Below are 25,241 nucleotides of genomic sequence, written 5' to 3' on the forward strand. Positions count from 1 at the left end.
TAGTATCCATGAGGATGCAGTTTGGCCCCTGGCCTTGCTCAGTGGGTTAAAGATCCCCATATTGCCATGAGTTGCAGTGTAGTTCAAAGATGTGGCTTGGTTCTGGCCTTGCTGTGGCTGTGATATAGGCCGGCAGCTACAGCTCTGATTAGACCCCTAGCCTGGGAACTTCTATACACTGTTGGTTCAGCCCTGAAAAGCAAAAAAAAGAGAAAAGAAAAGAAAAAAAAAAAAAAGAAAGAAATGGCTACATTCCAGGTATAGTATGACCCCATTTTTGGAAATAAAACCCCATTTCTATGTACTAGACAAAATTAGGGCTTAATAGGAGTTCCCATCATGGCACAGTGGAAATGAATCCATCTAGGAACCATGAGGTTACAGGTTTGATCCCTGGCCTCGCTCAGTGGGTTAAGGATCCGGCGTTGCCGTGAGCTGTGGTGTAGGTCACAGTGTCAGCTTGGATCTGATGTGGCTGTGGCTGTGGTATAGGCTGGCAACTGTAGCTCCAATTTGACCCCTAGCCTGGGAACCTCCATATGCCACAGGTGCAGCCCTAAAAAGCAAAAAAAAAAAAAAAAAAAAAAAAAAACCATACATCAACGTGGATGAATCTCAGATGCATTATGCTAAATGAGAGAAGCCACACACAAAAGGCTGCTCACTGTGTATTCTATTTATATGATACTCTGGAAAAATCAAAACAACAGGAATAGAAAACAGATCAGTGTTTGCCAAGGCTGGGTGTTGGGAAGAAAGTCACTATCAAGGGGCACAAGAAAAGATTTTTTTTTTTCTGGCGATAGAAACGTTCCATATCTCAACTATGGTGATGGTTCCAAAACTACATGCATTTGTACACTGCAAAAGGTGAATTTCACTGCCTGTAAATTATACTGCAGTAAATCTGACTGTTTTCAAAGTTCATAAAGATTCCCAGCAAGCTGTTAATAATAGTTACCCCTGGAGGATGGGAGTTGGGGAGTATTGGAAGGGAAGAGTCCTTCACTTTTTACACTTCTGTATAATTTAGATTATTTTTGGGAAGCATGTGTAACTTTTGGAATTTTTGAAAAGATTTTAATAAACATAGCATACTCAAACAGTGAAATACTATACAGCCATTAGAAGCAGATTTACATGTACTAAAGCATTCACGATCACTATTAAGTGGAGGAACACAAATTACACAAAAATATACTATCTTTGTTTTGGAAAAATGCAATACAATTTTGTGCATACATGTATGTTTAGGTATATATGAGGATGTGTGTGTGTGTTCACGCGTGTGCACGTGCCAGAAGGATTTCTTCCAAATATATAATAGTAATTTAACTGTATTTACTTTTGAGGAGTAATGTGGGTTTGCAGAGGGGATTTACTTTCATTTTTAACTTTGGTGGAATGGTTATGAAGGTATAACATTTCTGAAGTAGTGAAAAAAAAAATACGTCTGTAAAATAGCATAGCCGTAGGGGTTGCTTTGTCTAAAAGAAGGACTCCATTCTCTGAGAGTAGCCGCAAGATCTGGACAGTTATAGAAAATTTTGTGGGTTGAACAGTAGGTAGAAGAGTCAGTACTCTGGGTCTAATTTTGTCAATAAAATAGGTCATCTGGGGAGAGTGTAGGGAAATAAGTGTTGGGGAAGGTAGGGAGTTTAAGAAAGGTGCCAAGATCTGGAATAACTTTTAAGAGGTATGAGTGGGAAGGACATTGAGAACAAATGAAAAGTATTTTCAAGGGTGGAGATTCAGACACGCTCAGGAGCTGGGCCATGGGGTGAATGTGGGAGGGGGGCCAAGAAGGGCCTTCAGCAAACTGGGTGAGGGTGGGGGGGGTGGGGGATTATCCAAAATGGGTCCTAGTAACCATCTCAGCCCAGCATCACCGAAACCACAAGAGAAGGCAGAAATACAAATTTTAAATGAAATCATCCAATCAAAAATATTGGCAACTAGTCACATGTTGCTTTAAATGCTGTCCAGACCAAACAGAACCTGACAGCCCATGGCTCTGGGGTGTTTATAAGTGTGTGTATGTAATTTTTTGTTCCCCTAGTTTTTACAGCTCAACGTCTTTTAACTCAGCTCGTTTCAGGAGAAGGTGAGATACAGTTCAGAACAACGACAAAAATTATTGCTTAGTCATGATATTCAAAAGAGACCTTTTAAAAAAACATAACAGAACAATAGTTTGTTGTTGTTGTTTGGTTGCACCTGAGGCAGGGAGAAGTTCCCAGGCCAGGGATCGAACCTGTGCCACTGCAGTGGCAACACCCTATCCTTAACCCACTGAGCCACAAGAGAACCCACAAGAGAACTCTCAGAAAAAATAGTTTGAAATTCAAACTTTTATTGCCAAGAGCCAGATTCTTGAGAATGAAAGGGGTTTTCTGTGTAAATATCTAGAAAAGGAGCCTGGCTCTCAAAGCCCATAGGATGGATTCTGCAAGATAGAATAGCAGTTTTCTCTCAAGGACAGAGTTTGAGCCCCTGGTTGGCAGGAACAATAGGAGATGAGAGGAGGAGTATTAGACAGGAGAGTGAGTCCTAAACCCCCAGCTAGGTGGTCTCGCAGGGGAGGGTGCACTCAGGATCTATCTCCTTCCTGAACCCTGGGAAGGGGGCAGCTTCTTCCAAGCTCCTTGGCAGCACTTGGCAGCTGCATTTGCATAGTAGCCACAAGAGGCTGAATCCAGAAGGAAAGAAGGACTGAGTTGGCCTCTCTATTGGAAGAGATGGAGAAGATGATGGAGAGGGCTGGCCTCAAAGCCCAGGGTCCCGGTGGTAGGGGATGGAACAGCCCTGTAGCTGAGGGCTTCAGGTGGACTGTCAAGTGCCAGCCGACCTCAGTGCAGTCTGCATGGCCTGTGGGAGCTGAGGTGGTCTCTGACCCCAGCTCATTTGTGACAAGCAGTAAGAACAAGCATTTCTGTGATTCTGAGGCACACTAATGCTGGATTGAACTAATGTTGGATTTTGCCTGGCTGAGCACTGGAGGAATGAATGTGCAGTGGAGATGAGCGTATTTGTAAAAGAATGACTCCAGTGACCAGACAAAATTCATACTTGAGGTACCAGCTTCGCAGGGGCACACAAAAATGAAAATAAAAGTTTAAGAATATTATATTCTCCCCTCCACTTCCTACCTGCTCTCCAAAAGAAACAAAAACATAAGTCACCATGAGAAACAAATCAGAAATTGGGTTTCTTTATACTTTTTGAATTACATCTAGGACAAGGACACTGTAGTTTTTTCAGCACCTGATTTTCAGGCGAATAACTGTGTGACCCTATCTGTATGAGCTAAGGAACAGAAGGTGCTGACAACAAGAAAATATGAATAGCATTGAGAACTTTGTCTAGATACTCATGTTGCAACAGAACAAAGGGTGGGGGGGAAATGTAATGTATACATGTAAGGGAAACCTGACCCCCCTTGCTGTACAGTGGGAAAATAAAAAAATTATTAAAAAAAAAAAAAAAGAAAAGAAAAGGCTCAAGGGTTCCAGGTCCTCACAGGTCAAAGAGCTGGCATGATAGGTGGAGGCTGTAAGGAAGGGTGTGGTCAGAGCCCCCTGAGAGCAGGCTCTGGGCTGTGGCCATGGAGGGGGGTGGCTAAGTGGAGCCAGCGAAGGGAACAGGTGGCTCAAAAGGTCACCAGGATAAAAAGGGCTGTAGGACTGAAGTTCTTGTTGTGGTGCAGCGGAAACGAATCTGACTAGTAACCATGAGGTTTCAGTTTTGATCCCTGGCCTCGATCAGTGGGTTAAGGATCCGGCGTTGCCGTGAGCTGTGGTGCAGGTTGCAGATGCGGCTCAGGTCCTGCGTTGCTGTGGCTGTGGTGTAGGCTGGCAGCTGTAGCTCTAATTTGCCCCCCCCCCCCAGCCTGGGAACCTCCATATGCTGCAAGTGTGGCCCTTAAAAAAAAAAAAAAAAGCAAAAAGCAAGGGTTGTAGGATGGAGAAGAGGACCACAAATCAGATGCCAATCTGTGTAAGCCAGGAAATATCCCAGTGCCGAGCAGATGCCAGATGCAGTCCGCTCACTGACTATAACCTGCCAGCCACACATTTCCATAACCAGACCTTCATCTAATGCAGCCCCAAAGGCAAGTTATATTGAGTGATAGGTTTACACAGAATACTAATAAAACTATGCATTGATTGATAACCTTGATTATGTTCCTCACATTTGCCGGATTTTAGCAAAATTAGGATCTGTATGTACAAGATTAACTCTTTAATTGTACTGCTTACTTAGGTTCCTATTAAACACAGATATAAACGTCACATTTCCAATTTCAGCTGACAAAAAGGAAACAGGTTACGTTCTGAAAACTGTTTTTAAACAGTTAAGGTGGGTCCAAGCTGCCAGGGAAGACTGTTCTGTGCACTTTTACTTGGCATTCAAAATGAGGTAGCAGAGGTGTTCCTGCTGTGGAGCAGTGGGTTAAGGATCTGAGAGGGCTGAGGATCCGAGAGGGTTAAGGATTGGTGTTGCTGCAGCTACAGCATAGGTCAGAGCTGCAGCTCAGATTCAATCCCTGGCCCAGGAACTTCCATATGCCATGGGTGCAGCCAAAAAAAAGGAGGTGGCAGAGAAAGATTTATATTAAGTTTAAATGCTTCTCTTTTTTTCCCTACATCTCCAGGGAAAAATCACTACCCGGGGATGATTTTTTAAGCTTGTTTTCATTTTCCCTGTGCCAGACTAAGTACTCCTGAGAGAAAACAGACCTTTTTGGGGAATCCAGACTCAGTACCATGATAGCATTCTGAATGGATTAACCTTTTTCCCACTGAGATGGATAGAAAGCAAACCATAAGAGAACTTGTTGACTCCTAGTTAATCTTTAGTTTTACATGCATTAGGCTGTCTTTTCTCCTTAATGGTTTAAGTATCTGATACTAAGCTTTCTTGTCAAATAAACTCAAAGTCTGGCTTTATTCTATCTCGAAGTTTAAAGCTAAATATTTATCTCTGGTTTGAAGAAAGAAGAGAAAGTCACATTGATTGTGCTAGAATGCATTTCTGCACACAGCATCAGAAACAGTGCAAGATGGTGACACAAATATTGCCACTTTAAATGCTCAGATCTGTCAAGTAAATTAGGTCCATTTTGTCTTCCTAACAATGTTCACTTAATTTTCTCTGTTTTTTATTTGGCTTTGTTAATCAAGACTTCTGTAAGGTCTGAGGCTGTATTGGATCTAATCTAGGAATGTGTAGCGTTAGGACAGTCCTTCTGAAAATGAAAGGAAGCAGTTTTATATCCTTGATGTGATGGAATAAGTGCTCAAATATTCATGAAGATAGAGAGGAGATACTTCAGAAAATATAACATGTGATATAAAAATCCCGGGAGTTCCCATTGTGTCAGCGGGTTACCAACCCCATTAGTATCCATGAAGATGTGGATTTGATTCCTGGCCTCGCTGAGTAGGTTAAGGGTCTGGCATTGCCATGAGAAGTGGTGTAGGTTGCAGATGAAGATGCAGCTCAGATCTCAAGTTGCTCTTGGCGTAGACCAGTAGCTACAGCTCTGATTCGAACCCTAGTCTGGGGTATAATAATATTTACATACATATATGTATTTATTTAATATGGACTCTTGTCTGAATATTTCACACAGCACAGCAATTTGCTCACAGAGTCTGGAGGGAGATAATGCCAGATTTGCTTTCCTATGTCCTTGGAATCTTCAAAAGTGGTAGAGAGGGATGTGTTGCAGACTGGAGACTCTTTTTTTCCCCCTTTTAGGGTAGGACATGTGGCATATGGAGGTTCTCAGGCTAGGGGTCAAATCAGAGCCACACGCCACAGCCACAGCAACGCAGGATCTGAGCTGTGTCTGTAACCTACACCATAGCTCACAGCAACACTGGATCCTTAACCCACTGAGTGAGGTCAGGGATTGAACCCACAACCTCATGGTTACTAGTCGGATTCGTTTCTGCTGGGTCACAATGGGAACTCCCACCTTTACATCTTGAAATCTTAAATTAATGGCCTCAGCAAAGTCCCTTTTGCCTGGTAGAGTAGCTTGCTCATAGCTTTCAGGGGTTAGAGTGAGGTCATTGTTCAGCCTGCCATACCAGGACGGTCCATGTTTCCTCAGACCTGAAACTGAGCCTGTCTTCTGTCACCACAGCAGGTTGCACCGCGGCCAGGGCTCAGGAACCCCCCACAGCCCTCCTATCTTCTGCTAGACCCTCCCCCATTCTGCAACCTACTTTTGCTGTCATTGGTCCAAGCCACTAGGAAGAGTTGAGCCATGGAGAAGAGCTCTCTAGTCTGTGCCAAAAACAAAATCATTTCAACCCAGGTGAAATGGATACAGTGAATGAGCATGAATTATGATAGAATCCAAAAGTACTTCTATTTTTGGCCTTGCGCTCTCTTGTAAAGATTTGTTCAGGGAAGAGCTGATCCCGCTCCCATGAGTGTGTCTCAATGAGGGTGGAGGACAACTTTTAGACTATGTAGCATTCCAGGCCCTTGCCTTCTAAATACCAGTAGCTCCCTCCCCACTAAGCACTGTGACAGTTAAAACACACTCCCACCCATTTCCTCATGATCCCTGGGAAGGTGGGATTGGATGCAACCTCAGCAGGCCCAGTGACTCATCTGTTCACCCTCAGGGCCTTAGGGAACAACAGGGCCTTTAGGTTACCCTCAGTTTCTCTTCAATAATGAGGATGCCTGATCAATACAGAGGTGACAATTTTGATGGATTTAGGGCTGCTGCTGGAGAAATCTGCCATAGTGGCAGGGATTGTATTCAACTCTCCCTTATGGCCCACCCCCCACCCCACCCCAGGGCCCAGCTTACTAACTGGAGTGGGGAAGGATTGGGGACCCCGGGTCAGAGAAGTTTCCAAGATTCTGGCTTGATCATGGCTGACTTTTCCTTTTGGGGGTGTTTGTGGGAACTGCTCCTCTATTCTGCAAATGGAACCTCCACTTGGAATGTCGCATCTATGGCATGTTGGTACCTAGTTGACACTTTCTTCTTAACAGCTTATTGTGCGAATTCCCGTGATTAAGGAACCCAACTAGGATCCATAAGGATTCGAGTTCCATCCCTGGCCTCGCTCAGTGGGTTAAGGATCCAGCGTTGCCGTGAGCTGTGGTGTATGTCGCAGATGTGGTTCAGATCCCGAGTTGCTGTGGCTGTGGCGTAGGCTGGCAGCTACAGCTCCGTTTTGACCCCAGCCTGGGAACTTCTATATGCTGCAGGTGCGGCCCTGAAAAGACAAAAGACAAAAAAAAAACCAAAGCAAAACCAAAAAAACCCCATCTTATTGTGGGTAAGAAATTAAGAGGACCCTTTCAAAACAAATCATTTAGTGCTGATTGTTCATTGGCTAGAGAATCTCCAGGTGTCTGAGTTGCCACAATATTGTAAAGCACCTATAATTATTTTTTTCTTTTTACTTTTTGGCCTTAGTGTGTAGTGGCTTGATGTGGGATCTCAGCTCCCAGACCAGAGATTGGACCCAGAACACGGGGCAGAGTCCTAACCACTAGACCATCAGGGAACTCCTCATAGAATTCATTTTTATCAGTAAACTTTTCAAGCTAAATTTTCAGATAATATTCAATATGCCTTCTGTCTGGAAGAGTGTTTAGGAAGTCTTTTTTTCTTCCCATTAAAATGCTATTCTTCTCTCTTCTATTGAATCTTGAAGCTCTTATTTCTTCTGCTTTATATTCTAGTCCCTTCAAATGGGGGGTTTGGGGACTCACCAGTAATTTCTCATTATTTTTTTTCTTTTAAAGAAAATCTGGAACACAGAGGAGTGACTGACTCAAATATGATGAAATATGATGAAAAATGGCGTTTTTCATTGTAATAACTACTGTATGTAGCACTTCCCAGCTACAAAGTGTCCGCACGTACGTTTTCTCCTTTGATCCTTACCAGGCAAGGGTGAGGCAAGTCCTATTTTACAAATGAAATAAGTGAAGTCCAGACAGAAAAGGAAAGGAAACTAACATTTAGTAGGTAATGTTATATGCTAGGTTTTTTAAAAATTTTTTGATTAATTAAAAAAGTATATTTATGGCCACACCTGTGACATATGGAATTTCCCAGGCTAGGGGTCAAATCGGAGCTACAGCCACTGGCCTATACCACAGCCACAGCAACACCAGATCCGGGCCACATCTGTGACCTACGCTGCAGCTGTGACAACACTGGATCCTTAACCCACTGAGCAAGACCTGGGAGCGAACCCACAGGCTCACAGAAATGACATTGTATTCTTAACCCACTAAGCTGCAATGGGAACTCCATTTTTTTAAATACATTTAATTAATTATAATACATTTATTATCTCATTCAATGTCTATAGTGAATATACAGGGTAGGTATTACTATCATCCCCAGAAAACCGAGGCTCAGAAAGATTAAGTAACCCAAAGTCACACAGCCAGTACAATTGACTTTTTGCCATACCATGTTTTAATCTGCTCTCTTGAACTAGAACTTGATCAGTTACCCATAAAATGCCTTGATATTCACCCAAACCAGAAAAAGGGAAAGAAAAAAAAATGTGTAGGGGTGTTTTTGCCCATCTGTTTTATTGGATTCTAAAGCCAGCAGAAAGCCAGATGGCCAAAAAGAGTAGACTTTTATGGTTCCCAACTTTGGCATTTAAGAGTGAATGAAAAGGACCATGAATTTGAGGAAATAGCAGTGCAAAGCATCCCACATCTTTGTAAAATGATTACTTTGGGACTAACCAAGCCAAGATAAACACTGAATCATTTCCAGTGAGACAAACCCAGTCCCCACTCTACGTTGCTCATGGGACTGGCAATCGAAGGTTAAATTCTGGCGCACCCTGTAAACATTTCCAGGACCTCCTTTGCCCTTTGTCAACTGTATATTAAACAGCTTCCTCAGCCCACAGAGCTCCTTCTTTTGCCAACCTCCTGCCGGGCAGGGCATTCTGCCCATGATTCTTTTCTTTACCTGTTCCCTCCCTTTGTTGCAAAGTTCTGTCCTACCCTGAATACTCAAGCTTTCCTGAATCCTTCGTCTCCTGAAGCTTTATAGCTCTTGCTGACTCTTCTACCCAGTGTAGCACTTCATAATGCATGGTGTTTCTTGTTGCTATTATGTATGTTCAAATATTGCCATGATCAAGCCTTTATAAATCATTGAGTTGTGGCGAAGAGCTGTGTAATGTAAGTTCAGATGGTGATGTTTTACTGGACACAGGGGATTCTTAAGACAACAAAGAGCATAAATATTTAGCAGTGGGGATGTGGCTGCCTATATAACAGTACCCTCCATTGGAAAGTCTTGCTAGGACTGGACAGAGGGCCCTACCTAAGAGGATGAGGTGGCTATTAGATGAAATAATGGGGGAGAATTAAGAAAAGGACAAGGCAAGCCTCAAAACTGAATGGCTCCCAGGAGGAGACATTTGTTCTCTGAACTCTCTGCCCTCACTTCAAAGCAATTTTATGATGCCAGTAATTCTACAGTTGGTCAGTATGAGCATAATGAACTTCTTACCTTTAGAGTAATCGATGATAGAGTAAAGCACCTTGGGATCATGGTAAGAACACATCCGTGGTATTTAGCATCAAAGGGGATAAAGTAGACTGTGGGTTTACAAAAGCAGGTCTGCACTGTCCAGGGATGGAGTTCACTGCTGCCTGAGGAAGGCTGTTACAGAGTGTCAGAAAAAAGGCTCAGATGTCCTGCCTTCAATGATGGGGGGGTTTGTGGGGTGTTTGTTTTGTTTATTTTTGTTTGTTTGTTTCTTTGTTGTGGGGTTTTTTGGCCACTTCCACAGCATGCAGAAGTTCCCAAGCAAGGAATCGAACCCACACTGCAGCAATGACCTGAGCCACAGTAGTGACAATGACAGATCCTTAACCACTAGACCATCAGAGAACTCATCAATAAGATTTTGGGTTTGCTTGTTTTAATGATTTTTATTTTTTTCCAAATTTTTCCAAATTTATTTTTTTCCAAATTTAAAGTGTTCTGTCAACTTTCTACTGTACAGCAAGGTGAACCAGTCACACATATATATATATACATTCTTTCTTTCTTTGGTTTTTTGGGGTTTTTTTTTTTTTTTGATCTTATAACAGTCCCTTTTTTGATAACTCTCTTGGATTTAAACCCACTTTCCATATCATATTACATCCAGGTCAATTCTACAAGCTTCTTATGCTTCCAACTTCCAATGTTGTTTTGCATTCTCCTCTTTTAGGTTTTGCTTCGTAACTCTGTAAAATTTTTCCACTCTGTAAGTTTGATGTGTACAACATTATATTTCTACTTCTGTATACCCTACAATGTGCTCACCACCAAAAATTTACTTTCCCTTCATCACCATACAGTTAATCCTTCACCTTTTAGGGTCTATCTGAACTGAGCATCTGTTGTTTCCTGGTAACTCTGCACTCTCATGGCTCAGATTCTCTTTCAAGTCTCTGTTTCTGCTGCTGCCTCTCTTTACTTCTCTTGGCTTCTGATTGTTCCTACCTCCCACTCTTACCCCAAGAATGAATAAGATTGGGTGAGTTAGTTAGCATCCTGTTTGGCACCCTGTTCGGCACCCTGTTCATCTGATTTTTCATGTCAGGCCACCTTGGAAGCCTCTGCTCTCCTCGTGTATAACACAGAGTCGCCTTTGTCAGGACCCTGTTTCTTTTCTTTTCCGCTTTTATTGAGCTTTGATTAATATACAGCACTGTGTAAATTTGTATATGGCACAATGACTTGACTTACATACTTTGTGGAATGATTACCACAATCAGTGTAGTTCACATTCATCATCTCATAGAGATACTAAAGGAAAGGAAGGAAGGAAAAAAATTATATATTTTCTCCTCGTGATGAGAACTCTTAATTTACTCTCTTAACAACTTTCAAATATACCATGTTTCAAATATACCAAATATACCATGCAGCAGTGTTAACTATAGTCATCATCATCATGCTGTACATTACATCCCAGGACTTATTCATCTTATATTTGGGAGTTTGTACCTTTTGACCACCTTCGTCCATGGTTACCACTTCTGGTAACCACAAATCTGATCTCTTTTCCTACGAGTTTTTTTTTTTTTGGTTTGTTTAAATACACACACACACACACACATGTATATGTATACACACACACACACATATATATATATTTTTTACTCTTAAACATCTCCTTAATTCCTCCACCCCCAATCCCTGATAACCACCATTCTACTCTCTGTTCTGACAAGTTCAGTGTTTTTATGTTCTATTATGTAAGTGAAATCATGCAGTATTTGTTTTTCTCTGACTTCACTTGGTATAATGCCTTCAGGATTCATCCATGTTGTTGCGAATGGCAGGATTTCCATTTTTTATGGTTGAATAATATTCCATTATCTTATTGTGAGATATATAGATAGATAGATAGACAGTCTCATGACTTCTTTATCAGTCATCTGTTGATGGCCACTTAGGTGTTCCCACATCTGGGCTATTGTAAATAATGCTGCTATGCACACAGGAGTGGAGATTTCTTTTTGACGTAGTGTTTTTGTCAGAACCTTATTTCTGTATGGCCAGGTTGGCAAGGTCTCATGACATACTTCATGGCAACTTGGATGGAAGGCAGGTTCTCAAGGGGCTGTGGATGGTGGGCACTTAGAGTTTCCAGAGCCAGTCATTGTAACAGCCACATTCTACCACATGCAGTGTACCCCCGACACCCTGCCCAAGTTTATACGGCTCTAGCTCTAGTTTTGGAGCACATATCACTGCAGCGGGAAAGAACCAAGTGCATGAGTTTTACATCCATAAGACTGACAGGGTCACAGTGTCATCACACTGTATGGTTAAATAGGAGTTCCCGTCGTGGTTCAGCAGTTAACAAATCTGACAGCATCCATGAGGACGCAGGTTCTATCCCTGGCCTTGCTCAGTGGGTTAAGGATCTGGCTTTGCTGTGAGCTGTGGTGTAGGTCACAGATGCAGCTCGGATTCCCTGTTGCTTTGGCTATGGTGTAGGCCAGCAGCTGCAGATGCAATTTGACCCCTAGACTGGGAACCTCCATATGCCACGGGCGAGGCCCTAAAAAGACAAAAAGACAAAAAAAAAAAAAAGTGTTGCTAGAAGCCAGAGGGCTCTATTCCAATATACACGGTTATAAGGAAAGAGTCTCATTAAGTGAATCACTTGAGTTTAATTCCGTTGAGGAATCATTTATCAGACCCAGTATTATGCTAAGCTGGAGGCTACCCAATGAGGGACTCTTTTCAAATGCTCAGCTGGAAGGTGTCCTCAGCTAGTAATGCTAATGCTGCCATACGTGCCCAAAGACTGAGGGGTCAGTAGATGACCTCAGCCTCTGGGGATCAGCCAACTCCCTGGCCCTCTGCCTGTTCCTACGGCAGTTGGCAACAACCTTAGAGCTGACTCTGATATGTTCTGCTGGTATCCAGCCATGACCAGATTAAAGCATTTCTCCTCCCCTGGCTGTCTTCTCTGCTTTGCACCCCAAAATGCCTGGTCTGTCCTGCTTTTCTTGGAATTAGAGGCTGTCGGTTTCCCTGGAAGGGATAGAGACATTCCTTGTTTACCTGTGGGAGTTGGGGTAGGGGGGACCTTCACCACAGGCCTCCCCTGTTCTGAGCCTTCCCCACTGTTTTAAATGTCAGCTTCAGAAGCTCTGTTGCCTCAGGAGTGGGAGGAAGCACAGCCTGTGTATGAAGGAACAGATGGCTGCAGGGAGTGGGGTCCAAGCCACTCTTCACTGCCCTGCCTGGCTTGTCCTGGCAAGTTCACTTATGAGCACAGCCTGGGTATTGCACCAGCCCCCTCCTCTCTCTCCCTCTGCCTTCCATCCTCCACTGAAGCCACTGTTCTGCTCAGCAAGGAGTCCTTGTCACACTCTGCTTCACAGCCTTTGTGGATTTTGTCGGCTGTAGGGTAAAATGCCAACTTCTTAGCTCAGCCCATTCTCCACTAATCACAGAGTGCTCCTGTCATGGACCCTCCCGTCACTCCTAAAGTTATTATACCTGCAGCTACTCTCTAGGCTCTACCCCAGGGCACAGAACTCCTAGAGCCTTCTCTCACATTTTTCCCACCTGCCGAACTCCTATTCCCCCCTCAATACCCACTCTAATATACCTTCCTCTGGAAAGCTTTCTCAAAGACCTCTGTGGGGAAATAGTTGTTGCCTCTTCAGCTTCCCCTGAGCACTGGATTCATAATCTAAGACCACACATTTCAGGTTTTATTGTAATTTATCTGTTTACATCTCCCTGTCTCCCACTAGACCAGAAGATCCCTGTCATAAACTGATGTTCAATGTATTTAATGAATAAATTATGAAAAGTCTAATTCACATTATGCACTTACAGTTTCTTCTTAAGCTTTAAGAGTCTTCTCAACGTTATCAGTATTCTTGTGCTTCTGCTTTTCCCCTCCCCATTCACTTTCCTGGGGCTTAGGGGTTATAGGAAAAAGGAAATTATGTTGACTGTGAATTGGGACACCCATAGCTCTGGAACCTTCTACCTGCTCTTTTCTGATGCCCTCTTTGAAAACTGTCTCCTCCTGCAGATGCCCATAGGGAGAGCAAGGCCAAACGTCATTAGTGTCCAGCTGTGGGTGAGTCACTTAACATTCTAGACAGTAGGTCCTCATCTGAAAAATAGGAGGTTTGAACAGGTGAACTAAGGTTAGCTCTAGTGCTGACAATCTTTAAGTCATAAAGAATGACAATAAAATTCTAGGCATGCCCAATAAATGGGACAGTTATTTCCATGCAGTGGGCCCTTTCAGTGTCCCATATGTTGTCTTTCTATGTGTTTATCTCTGAATGAGGCCAATTCTGGTGGCATCTTCCTTTCCTGGCACGTCGCCTTGCACCACTTCTGACTCAAAGCTGCTTCCTGAATTGCCACCTAGACCCCTTTGGGAGCCTTCATTTTTGCCTTATTACATTGATGTGACAGCATTTGCAGCTGCTGCCATCTGTATAATCCAAACTCCATATCAAACATTTCTTCTTTTCCCATTTCCCAATTTAAAAAGCCACCCCTCACACCGTGGCCTATTTGCAGAGCCTCTCAGAAGTGGAGAGGCCGAGGCCCTTGCATTTTACAGAGCTCTCTGTCAAGGATTCTTTGAAAGACTACACAGATAGCACATTGCACAAATCTAGGGGGGACCCTTCATGCCGAGATCCTCATGGACTTGTACCTGCATTAGAATCACTTCCTGGCAGGAAGGTGTCCAGGGGAAAAGGTGACTTTTCTTACTTGCCTAAACCTACTTTGGGAGTTTGCTGCCCTTTTGTTTGCTTCGTTTTAAAGGAAGCTAAGTAGGATTATGCAAATTGTAGTGGATCATCAATGTTTCCACAGAATAAGTTAATGTTATTTTAATTGTAAAATATAAATATAAAATGTACCATCTTAACCATTTTTAAGAGTTAAATTTAGTAATCCTTTAAGTGCAGTAGCATTAAGCGCATTCACGTTGTTGTACAACCAAACTCTAAAACTCGTTTCATTTTGCAGGACTGAAATTCTCTGCCTATACTGATTAAGCAACAATCTGTTTCTGCCTTCCTCCCCACCACAGCCTCAGACAACCACCATCCCACTTCCTGTCTCTGTGAATTTGAGTAGGAACCTTGATAATGCTGTTTGACTAGGAACAGCATTTGTCTTTTTGTGACCAATGTATTTCACTGAGTATAGTGTTCTCAGGGCTCATCCATGTTGTAGAATGTGACAGGATGTCCTTCCTTTTTAAGGCTGAGTAGTATTTCCTTGTATGTGCAACCCACATTTTGCTTCGCCATTTATATGTTAGCAGACACTTGGGTTGCCTCCACCTTGTGACTACTGTGAATAATGCAGGTGTACAATTTAACATTTTTAACACATCAGAAGTGTTGCATGATAAATAACTCCCTTGGGCCTTTCATTTCCTTTTGTGGGTATGAAGCCAAGATCCTACTGCTCCCACATATTGCAGGGTCTTTTGACATAATCCATCTAGCAGCCCTCCCTAGCATAACTGGCAACCAGAACAGAATATTTTTAGCACCCGTCCTCTAAACAACAAGATTATTTCTGGAAATAATCATAAAATAAAATAAATAATTGTGATAGCCAGAAAAGTGCAAACAATATTCATTTTACTTTGCCAACCTTTGCATATATTGAGAAATGAAATCGTCTGCAGTCACACAGGTTACACTCTGCATTTACATGACTTTACTCTTGTTTATTTACCAGAAAATTCTTGATCAGGAAGGTAAAGTTGAATTTCCTGAAAAATCAGTTTGTCTAAACAATACGCTATCAATTTGCACTTAGTGGAGTGTCTTAGTTTGGGCTGCTATAAAAAAAATACTGTAGATATTTTTAAAATACTAAGTGGCTTAAAAGAAAGACATTTGTTTTCTCACAGTTCTGGAGGCTGGGAAGTCCAGGGGAAAAGTGCTGACAGATTAGGTTCTTGGCAAGGGCCCTTTTCCTGGCTTGTAGACAGCCCCCTTCTCACTGTGTGTGCTTGTGGTCTCAGTGTGTGCACATGGAGAAAGAGAAGGTTCTGGTGTCTCTTCCTCTTCTGCTCTCCTTTTTTTTTTTTTTTTTTGTCTTTTTAGGGCCACACCTCGGCATATGGAAGTTTCTAGGCTAGGAGTTGAATCGAACCTACAGCTGCTGGCCTACCCCACAGCCACAGCAATGCCAAATCCGAGCTGCATCTGCAACTTATACCACAGCTCACAGCAGTGCTGGATCCTTAACCCACTCAGCAGAGCCAGGGATTGATCCTGTGTCCTTATGGATACTAGTCGGATTCGTTACTACTGAGCCATTATGGGAACGCCTCTCTTCCTCTTCTTCTTACGATAATAATCCTGTTATGGGGGCTCTACTCTCATGACCTCATTTAAACCTAATCACGTGCCCAAAGCTCCACCTCCAGATATCATCACAGTGGAGAGTAAGACTTTAACAAATGAATTTTGCGGGACATACTCAGTCTATATAACATTGGGTAAGTAGTTACCGATCTGTTTCTGCAATAGCAATAGTTAACTGTTCTACCAATTGATTGTTTACTTTTTGAAAACACTTCAAAATCCTAACTCGACTGTATTAACCAATACGAAATTATAATATCATGAACTTTGTCCAATTCCAATCCAGACTGACCTTGAAAGACTTACCTTAAACCAGACCCCAGACACCTTAAAAATATCCCATGTCTGACCTCACTTTTCAGAGACACTACTAAGACTTTGTCAAGACAATGACCTCCACAGGGCATCAACTGAGGTCAATAGAAAAGAGTAAAGCAATTTTTTAGTAAAAAATAAAAATTATAGGACACAAGAGAAAACATCTAATGGATTTTTGAAAAGAAGACTAAAATTTATACCTCCATTTGGTGTGTTTCAGAAATGAATATTATTAGTTTCTATTTCTGAGCCTTCACTTCTGCAAATTTGTCAATGAGTGTCAAAATCAACCTTCTTCCCAGATTTAATAGACAGCATAGCTGTCTCCACTCATACTGTTTAAGCAAGGAACATTTTAAATTATTTTAAATTTGACAGTCTTCTTTCAAATGAAGCAATACATATACAAAGAGTTAGAAGAAAACTTAACTATAAGGCTGAGATCAGCAGAGATTTATAATAATCCTATTTCTCAAAAATCCCAGAGATTGCAATATTGTCTATGTCTTTGTTTCCTCGGGATAAATAGTGGCAGTTTTCAAATATGTCTGTGGTCCCCCCACCCCCCAAAAAGTCCCTTAGAATATACCAAAAGAATCACCATAAATTTCTACTGTATTTGGTTTAATCTTCCCAAATTGTTCTTCTGCAAAAATTAGAGAAAGTTGCTGAGTGATAGAGAACATGGGCTTGCATTTGATCTTTTATTTGAGAATGAGGGTCCAGTTCTTAGTGAAAATGATTGAAACATTTAAACATTGTCCTCTTGATTACTTCTGGCAATGTAAGACCAGTCTTTTGCTGTTTTTCCCAACATTACTCTTTGAATGTCCATTTTCCTTATGCTCTATTTTTGCAGAGTTAATGGTATTCTCCACAATTTCTACATGCCAGCCTTCAATGAACAATTCTAAAGTATAGCATTTTACTGTATGTTGTTCTAGGTCGATTCTGGCAGTTTGCAAATATGTCTGGTTATAGAGAATGACAGAATTAAAGTTACTTGAATTTTGTTTATCTTTATAATCACTGTGTTATCACTGATTCTTTCAAATCTACAGTTTGACTCAGGAATATGTGGGTCAGCTATACCCAAATTGAGGCTTAATGATTCCAATATATCATGAACTTACTCTTGAAAAAAAGCTAGTAGCTTAGTCGGCCTGTGTCATAGGCCAACTGCATAACTGGAAATTCTCCAGATTAACTTCTATGATAAAGAACACAATGTTTATGAGAGGATAAGTAACACAAATGTGTTCATTGCAAATGTGTATGTGTGATTAAAATGAAAAGAAATCAAAGTAGTTGTTTAGAATTTAGACGAGAAAAAAAATTTAGAATTATGTTATCATTCTCAGTGTTTAAAATTGCCAGCTGGGGAGTTCCCGTCATGGCACAGCAGAAACAAATCCTACTAGGAACCATGAGGTTTTGGGTTCCACCGTGGCCTCGCTCAGTGGGTTAAGGATCCGGCATTGCCGTGAGCTGTGGTTTATGTCGCAGACACAGCTCGGATCTGGCATTGTTGTGGCTGTGGTATATAGCCTGGCAGCTGTAGCTCCAATTAGACCCCTAGTCTGGGAACTTCCATAGGCCACAGGTGCAGCCCTAAAAAGCAAAATAAAATAAAATAAAATAAAATAGCCAGCTAATGGTGATAATAAAAAGCAGGCCATTTTGAAGTTGGTTGTATTGTTTTAAAATTCTCTTTAAATGGTGTATCTTTTATGTGTACCAAGGAAAGATTGTTCCCACTGCCCTTCCACCTCCTAAGGTCACCCAGAGTTGGAGACTGGGGGATAAGAGAGGCTTGAGTAAGGCTGTGATGTACTCATGTAGCAGGATTTCCTCTTAAACAGACCACCAGGGAAGGAGACCCTATACCTGGCCGGAGAATATTCTGATTAATCTAAGATTTTGTGTTAATTCAGATCCCCTTGCTTGTGATTGGGTTGAAATGATAGCTCAAGAGCTGTCGTGAGGCTTTCAAAGCCATCAGTGTACTCCAAACATTGTCTATAGCTAAGACTTGTAAATTATTAATAAATCACACACATTTATGTATATATGTATCTATGTGAACATATAGGTACATATAAATATACATTGGAAACAGGATGATGCATACACACAAACACACACATATACACACATGTATGCATGCATATCTTATCTGCATGTATATCTATACTCTTGACATTAATAAAAATATATCCACATAAAGAGGTACTTAATTCATAGCAGCTTTTTGTCTTTACGTATTTTTCTTAGTCAGAAAATACTGAAAGTACAAATACTATCAATTCATGTTCATGACTTACCTTTATGTTTCAAAGGAATCCTCTTAACAGACCTCATTCTATTTCTTTGTCATCAAATTGCGGTATCATCAGAATTTTCTATAAACCACTAGAGGGTAGTATAAACCAGCAAAAAAATCCAACCATCCGGCTGGCTGCAAAATAATCCTGAGACTACCTAAGCAATGAAGGGCAGCCATTTCCTTAGAATAACCGATTAAGGCCAGGCAATTCGGATCCCATCTTTTCAGAGTTCAAAATGAAAATACTTGTATTAACTCCTATAAGAAATATGTATATTCTAACCAGTAGAACAAACTTAGACATTAAGTGCTCAAAGTCTAGGATCAGAGTGACAGGGTTTAAATCTGACCTCCACCCTTGATAGCAGTGTCACCTTGGGCAAGTTTTTTACCACTTTATTTCCTTATCTGCAAAGTGATAATAATAGCACAGAACAGTGCTGCCTAGCACACGGTGGGCATGCTCCATAATGTTAGCTTTTATCAGAGGTTAAGCTCTCAGGCTCTGGATTTACACTGCCTGGATCCAAATACTAGATCTACCAAGCTAAATAAATAACTCCGTAACTTTGGGCAAATTATTTTTCTCAACCTCGGTGTCCTCATCTACAAAATGGGGCTAATAATAATACCAACTCCAAGATAGGCACATCGACACTTGATACCGTGCCTGGCACAGAGTAAAATGTAATATATGCTGATTGTTAGTATGATTTTTTAATATTCTTTTTATAATTCTAATGATATTATTATTAGACGTGTGATGAAAAATTTAGCACTGATATTTGTACATATTTGAGAAATAGCAACATGGAGTACATTTCCTGACGCTTGCTGAAGCGAGGCAGGCTCCTGACCACAGACGACTCACCACTGTTTTAAACTTTCGCCTCTACCAGAAAACTAAATGGAAGGTTGTGCAATGAGGTGGAGAATTTGAACTTTGACAACAATGTGCCCAATGCGTGTCTCTTTAAAACTTGCTTTCTTTTTGGAAGGAGCTGTTTTCTTTGGATCATCCAAAAACTTTGAGTTTCTGCTCTGAGACTGCACACAAGGTATCAGCCTTCGTGTATTTCTGGAGAGACTTTAACAGATCAAAGGGAGCGTCTGCTTTCTCCCCAAGCGCATGTCTGCCGGGAGCCCTGCTTGTTGTGGAGCAAAGATGGCTCAACTCTGGCAGCCCAGTTTATATCCTTCTGACTCTATGGAGAAACTCGCCTTTTAAAAAAAAAATCAAACTTCAGAAGGATCCAAAAACATCATCAGTCGTTGTAAAAAGGGTTTTATTATATCTGCCAGAAGAGTTTGATGGTGTTGGACTGTTGATTAGTATGTCGTCTCCTTTAGTAATCCAAAAAAAAGTTGTTAATATTGGCAACAAAAACGAATTGGTTTCACGAGCTTACCAGCAGTTTTGGAGAATTTATAGTTTGTCAGAATGAACCAAGAAGGCAAACTGCTTTGGCTGGGCTACAATCCCCAAGTTGCCAGCCAATCTGATCAATTTGGGACAGTGAATTGACTTCCCTGTCAGTTTTGCTCAATCTCAGCTCTGAACTTCCTGTTTCACTGGACATCATCGCTGCTCAAATCAACCCTGTTGTGGACAGAGCTCCAGTGGTGACATCTTGGAAAGATGGAGAAAATGGCAGGATTGACTACTCTAAGCCCTGGATCACTTCCAGAAGACAACTTCTGCATGCAAGCCAACGACTCTATTTTCACCAAGTTAAAAGTTCAAAAGACTTGCCCGGAAAGTCAGAACTTCTGTAGCTGGACAACTGGTGTTCCAGTGTGATCATGTCTGGCCTTTCAATGTAAAAACTGAAGCACTTTGTAAAACCTGAAAACAGTTTAAGACATTAAAAAGATAGATGCCTCCCCCACCAAAAAAGGAATTTTCATGCACTGTAGAAACCATTCAGAGGCAAAACATCACATCCTAATGAATATAATAGGGTCTTGCATCCCCCTCTTATTTGAACACAACTCTCATTGACTTAAAAGTGACATTTCCAAATGGGCTGCAAGAATGATTTGTCCCCTAGACAAAGCAGACTGCATTTGTTCTGGTAGAATGGCTTCTCTTCTTTGTCTCCGGATAATTTGATACAGCATTCATTCATTCGAGTGTGACTCTCATTTGAAAATTTTCTCAATGAGACCATTTAAAAAATATTTTTTAATCTGGAGCTTTCATGACTTCCTCTAAGGCTTCTTTCAGCCTTTAGCCTTGTCCCTGTTAACTTAATAGAACTGGCAAACATTGACATTTTGAAATAAAATTTTTCACAGTAAATTTCAATGCAAAACTGATCATTTCCCCCTAAAACATTGTTTGGGCTATGCATGTGCAGATTGCGCCTAGTTTTAGGGCTAACGATTTTCTGAGTACTGCAAGATGTTTTTTCCCCCAGATAAAATAGGTTATCAGCCTTCAAACATGGAAGAGGTCAATTAAATGACATCTAGTGTCTTTCACACGCCTGAGGCTATTTTAAGAGGAGAAGCAAATCTCTGTGCATTTAAAAACAGTGCCATGGAAACAGTGCCAAGAGCTGCAGGTAATATTATTTTCTCTCCTGGGAAAAGTGCACCACTGGGGGCCGGTCTCCTTTCTACCCACCTTCTCCAGTCTCCTGCACTTCCTGGCCCTTTAGGTCAGAATTCCCATAAATTTCAGAGAACTGCCGTTTTCTCACAGCAGAGGTGAGATGGCGAAGAGGAGACCCCAAATCACATCTTCATTAACTCAAACAAAGCAGCCTTGCAGGGTTTACAGTTTAAGCCTATGAATCTTCTCCGTGATGGTTCCCATGTCTCTCGGAATAAACAATGTGGAAAGAAAAATATTATGGTCTCTATTTGCGGTATTTTGTTCCGAAAATAACTGTGCAGGAGAGGTGACCTAGTGGCACATGCCTGAGCAAATCTCTCTGACATCACTTTCACAATTGCCTGTCTCTAATCAACAACCAGCTCCCCCGTTACCGCAATACCTGTGTGCACAAAAGAAAGCCAAAATTAGGACTCTTTCACACTAAAGGTAAGATGCAGGTCAAATTTAGGACTCACCAGAAGGCAGTCTGGAGGAGGTTGTGCTTTTCATTCAACTTCTGTTTTCAGCCTATGACTAGAGTTTAAATGAGTCATCAGTGTTTAAAGTCAGTGTGGCCCTTTAAGACATAAATAACGGAGACCATCAATGAGTTGTTAAATATCAAAGAGGTTACTATTACTTCCTAAATTTCCCCTGGAGGGAGAAGTGAGTGATCAAATTCAGAAACACTTCATTTGATAAAGCTAAATTCGGTCCTTCTCCTCGCTAATCTCCTCCTGAGAGTTTGCTTTTTACTTGAGCAAATTAACTGAGGGTGAACAATGATCAAAAGAAAAACTTACCAAGAGCCAACTCCATAAATCGCTGGTGAGACTGAAACACAGATCAGAAAAAAAAATTTTTCTTTAGTCAGAGGTCAGAAGTGAAAGGCACAGATAGAAGCATGAGATATCTGCTATAAATACATGGAAAACAGCAAACGGGGCTAAGTCACGATCAGAAGACGGGTGCAGGGCAGCTCCTCAGAGCCCTCTTCCTGTGCCTTTCCCGCAGGTGGAGCCTAAATTAGGAGGAGCTCCCAGTTTGCAGCCTCCACACGCACACCCCATTCCTCCACACACCCTCCACACACACTGCACCACCCACACACCACCTCACACAAACCCCACACACACCGCTGCACATAGCACCTCCACCACCACACAACACCAAACAACACAACACACACTCCACCTCACAAAGGCACAAACACAATACCCCCTGCAACATACACAATACATATGCATCCCACTTCACACACACAAATACAACACCGCACAGACACAACACCTACAGCCCAACAATACACATATAACACACACAATACACATATCACCTCTCACAAACATAACACCTACACCCCCACACAACACCCCCCATACAACACACACACACAACACACATACCACCTCACACACACAAATACAACACCCCACACAACATCCCCCCACAACACATACAACACATATACCACCTACCACACACAAACACAATACCCCCCACAACACACACACATAGCACCTACACCCACGCACACCCTACCACAACACCTACGCACACAATACCACACACACAGACACCCCATACACATACCACCCTCCCTCCCACACACATACCACACAAACACACATCACCCACACCCATACGCAACATGCCCCACACACTTCACATGTATATATGCATACCACCCCCCTACACACATCCCTACACACACAACACCTACACTCACACACGGTACCACCTCCCACACACACACAAACACCAACGCACACACCATCCTTTGCACACATACCTCACAATATACCAATTTTCTTTTTCATAAATGGGTTTACACAAGCCCCTTGAGTTTAGTGGAAATGAACAGAGGAAGTTTACATTGGAGTTAAGGAAGTCCATGCTTTAAGAAACAACAATCTGAAGAGTTGCCCGTTGTGGCTCAGCAGGTGTTAAGAATCCCACTAGTATCCATGAGAATGCAGGTTTGATCCCTGGCCTCGCTCAGTGGGTTAAGGATCAGGCATTGCCACAAGGTCACAGATGCCCCTTGGATTCAGCATTGCTGTGGCTGTGGCATAGGCCAGCAGCTGCAGCTCCAATTCAACCAGCTTAGGAACTTCCACGTGCCCCGGGTTGGGCCGACAAAGAAAAGTAAAGAGCACTATGGAAATGACTTCTGAAATATACCCTAGAGATAACTGCACACTTATCAGTGGACCTGTGTATAAGGTTATGAATTGTAGTGTTGTTTATACAGAAATTATTGGAAACAACTTTATGCCCATCAATAGGGACTTGGGTACATAACCTGCTCCTCGTCCCCACAGTAGAACCATATGACGGTAACAAAAGTCTGAGAATACTTTCCAGGACATATTGGTGCTAAACCATTTATAGTGTAGGAATGGAGAGGACATAGGGATCTCTCTCTCTCTCTCTCTCTCTCTCTCTCTCTCTCTCTCTCTCTCTCTATATATATATATATATATATATATATATATATGTATGTATGTATTTTTTTTTTTTTTAGGGCCACACCTGCAGCATATGGAAGGTCTCAAGCTAGGTGTGGAATCAGAGCTGCAGCTGCCGGCCTACACCACAGCCACAGCAACCTGGGACCTGAGCCACCTCTGCGACCTACACCACAGCTCACGGCAATGCTGGATCCTTAACCCACTGAGCAAGGCCAGGGATGGAACCCGCAACTCATGGTTCCTAGTCGGATTCGTTAACCACTGAGCCACAACAGGCACACCAGGGATGTGTATTTATATTTACATTATAATTTATTTGTCTTTTTTTTTTTTTAACATGTAAAGTTCATTTCCAGTGCTTGCACGTGTGTTTTCTGTGGCTGATTGTGACCTGATGAGGGATTGCCCATTGACCTAGTTTAGACGTGCCTGGCCACACCACACTGCTGACCCCAATTTAGATCTAACTGTCTAGAGCAGAGCAATTGCCTTGGGTCACCTCAGTTCAGAGACATTTGGTCCAAGTAGCTATACCAGATCTTGGAATGCCATGTGAAGTTCAACAGAATATCCTTTCAGGTTTGTGACAGTGAAACCCCTTTGGGATAAAGGTGAAAACCATAAAGAACTACAAATAGCAGAGCCCAAACCTACTCTGTACAACTCTTACTTTATCTTACATACACACACACACAGAGATAGATATTTTAATTATAAAAGTAACACACAAAGACTGTAAAACATTTGAAAAAAATCCTCCCCAATTCTACTTCCCAGATACCCACTGTCAGGTTTTTTTTATTATATATTCCTCTGGATTGTTTTCTATAGAACTACGTGTTTATTTTAAGAGCATTGCTTATACAAAGATAATTAAAGAAATTCAAGCCAAGATATACAGACTGGATAGTAATAGTTCTACCCTAGTTAGGAGGAGGAAATTATATAAGAGGACATAACTGAATATCTCTAAGGATATGTCTAAATAATTCATTCACTTTTAAAGCATTAATCTAGGGTTGTTCCCTTTGAAGGTTATTAAGAGAATGTGATAAGAAATTTGTGTAAAAGGGATAAAATAAAAATACAGAATTATCTGATTTTAAGTAAAAGTGCTTAGCAGCAATATTTCACAAAGAGTAAATACGTTTATTTTATGATTGTGACAGGGTTAAGAACACACTACCCCCAAGCATGGCCCCTTGGCATACTGAAAACTTTAAGCTAAAGGAATTTGAGAAATGGAAGATGTATGGAGTCTCTCACATTCCCTTCTCCCTGGAAGAAGGTCAAAAGACCCTCGTGTGGGAAGCGCTCGCCCTCTACCCAGAGAAAAAGGACATTGAGAGGAATCCAAAGAGGCCTCCTGGCTAAGTTGCCCTGGGTTTAGTACTCTCACTTTATACCCTTTTGTCCTATCATGTTTTTCTATGACTTTCCATTCTTCAATAAACCTAGTATAAAAACATTCAGGTTTACCTGTTCTTCGGGCTCTTCATTTCCTTGTGAAGGCTCTTGTATCACATAAAACTTGTTGAGTAAACTTGGATGCTTTTCTCCTGTTAACCTGTCTTTTGTAACGGAGCCCCAAGAACCTAGAAAGGGTAGTAGGAAA

At 41.7% G+C, this 25,241-nt stretch overlaps 1 long non-coding RNA gene across 1 annotated transcript; it reads right to left on the reverse strand.

The window, feature by feature from the left end:
- Positions 1–19,810: 19,810 nt before the first annotated feature.
- LOC125122208 (uncharacterized) lies at positions 19,811–22,125 on the reverse strand. The gene is made up of 3 exons (XR_007133729.1): positions 21,956–22,125; positions 21,629–21,729; positions 19,811–20,396 (listed from the first exon to the last, which is right to left on the reverse strand). It is a non-coding gene; the product is annotated as an uncharacterized LOC125122208 (long non-coding RNA).
- Between the last annotated feature and the right edge of the window lie 3,116 nt (positions 22,126–25,241).

This window comes from Phacochoerus africanus, chromosome 3 (assembly GCF_016906955.1).
Source record: "Phacochoerus africanus isolate WHEZ1 chromosome 3, ROS_Pafr_v1, whole genome shotgun sequence".
In the NCBI taxonomy this organism is placed as follows: Eukaryota; Metazoa; Chordata; class Mammalia; order Artiodactyla; family Suidae; genus Phacochoerus; species Phacochoerus africanus.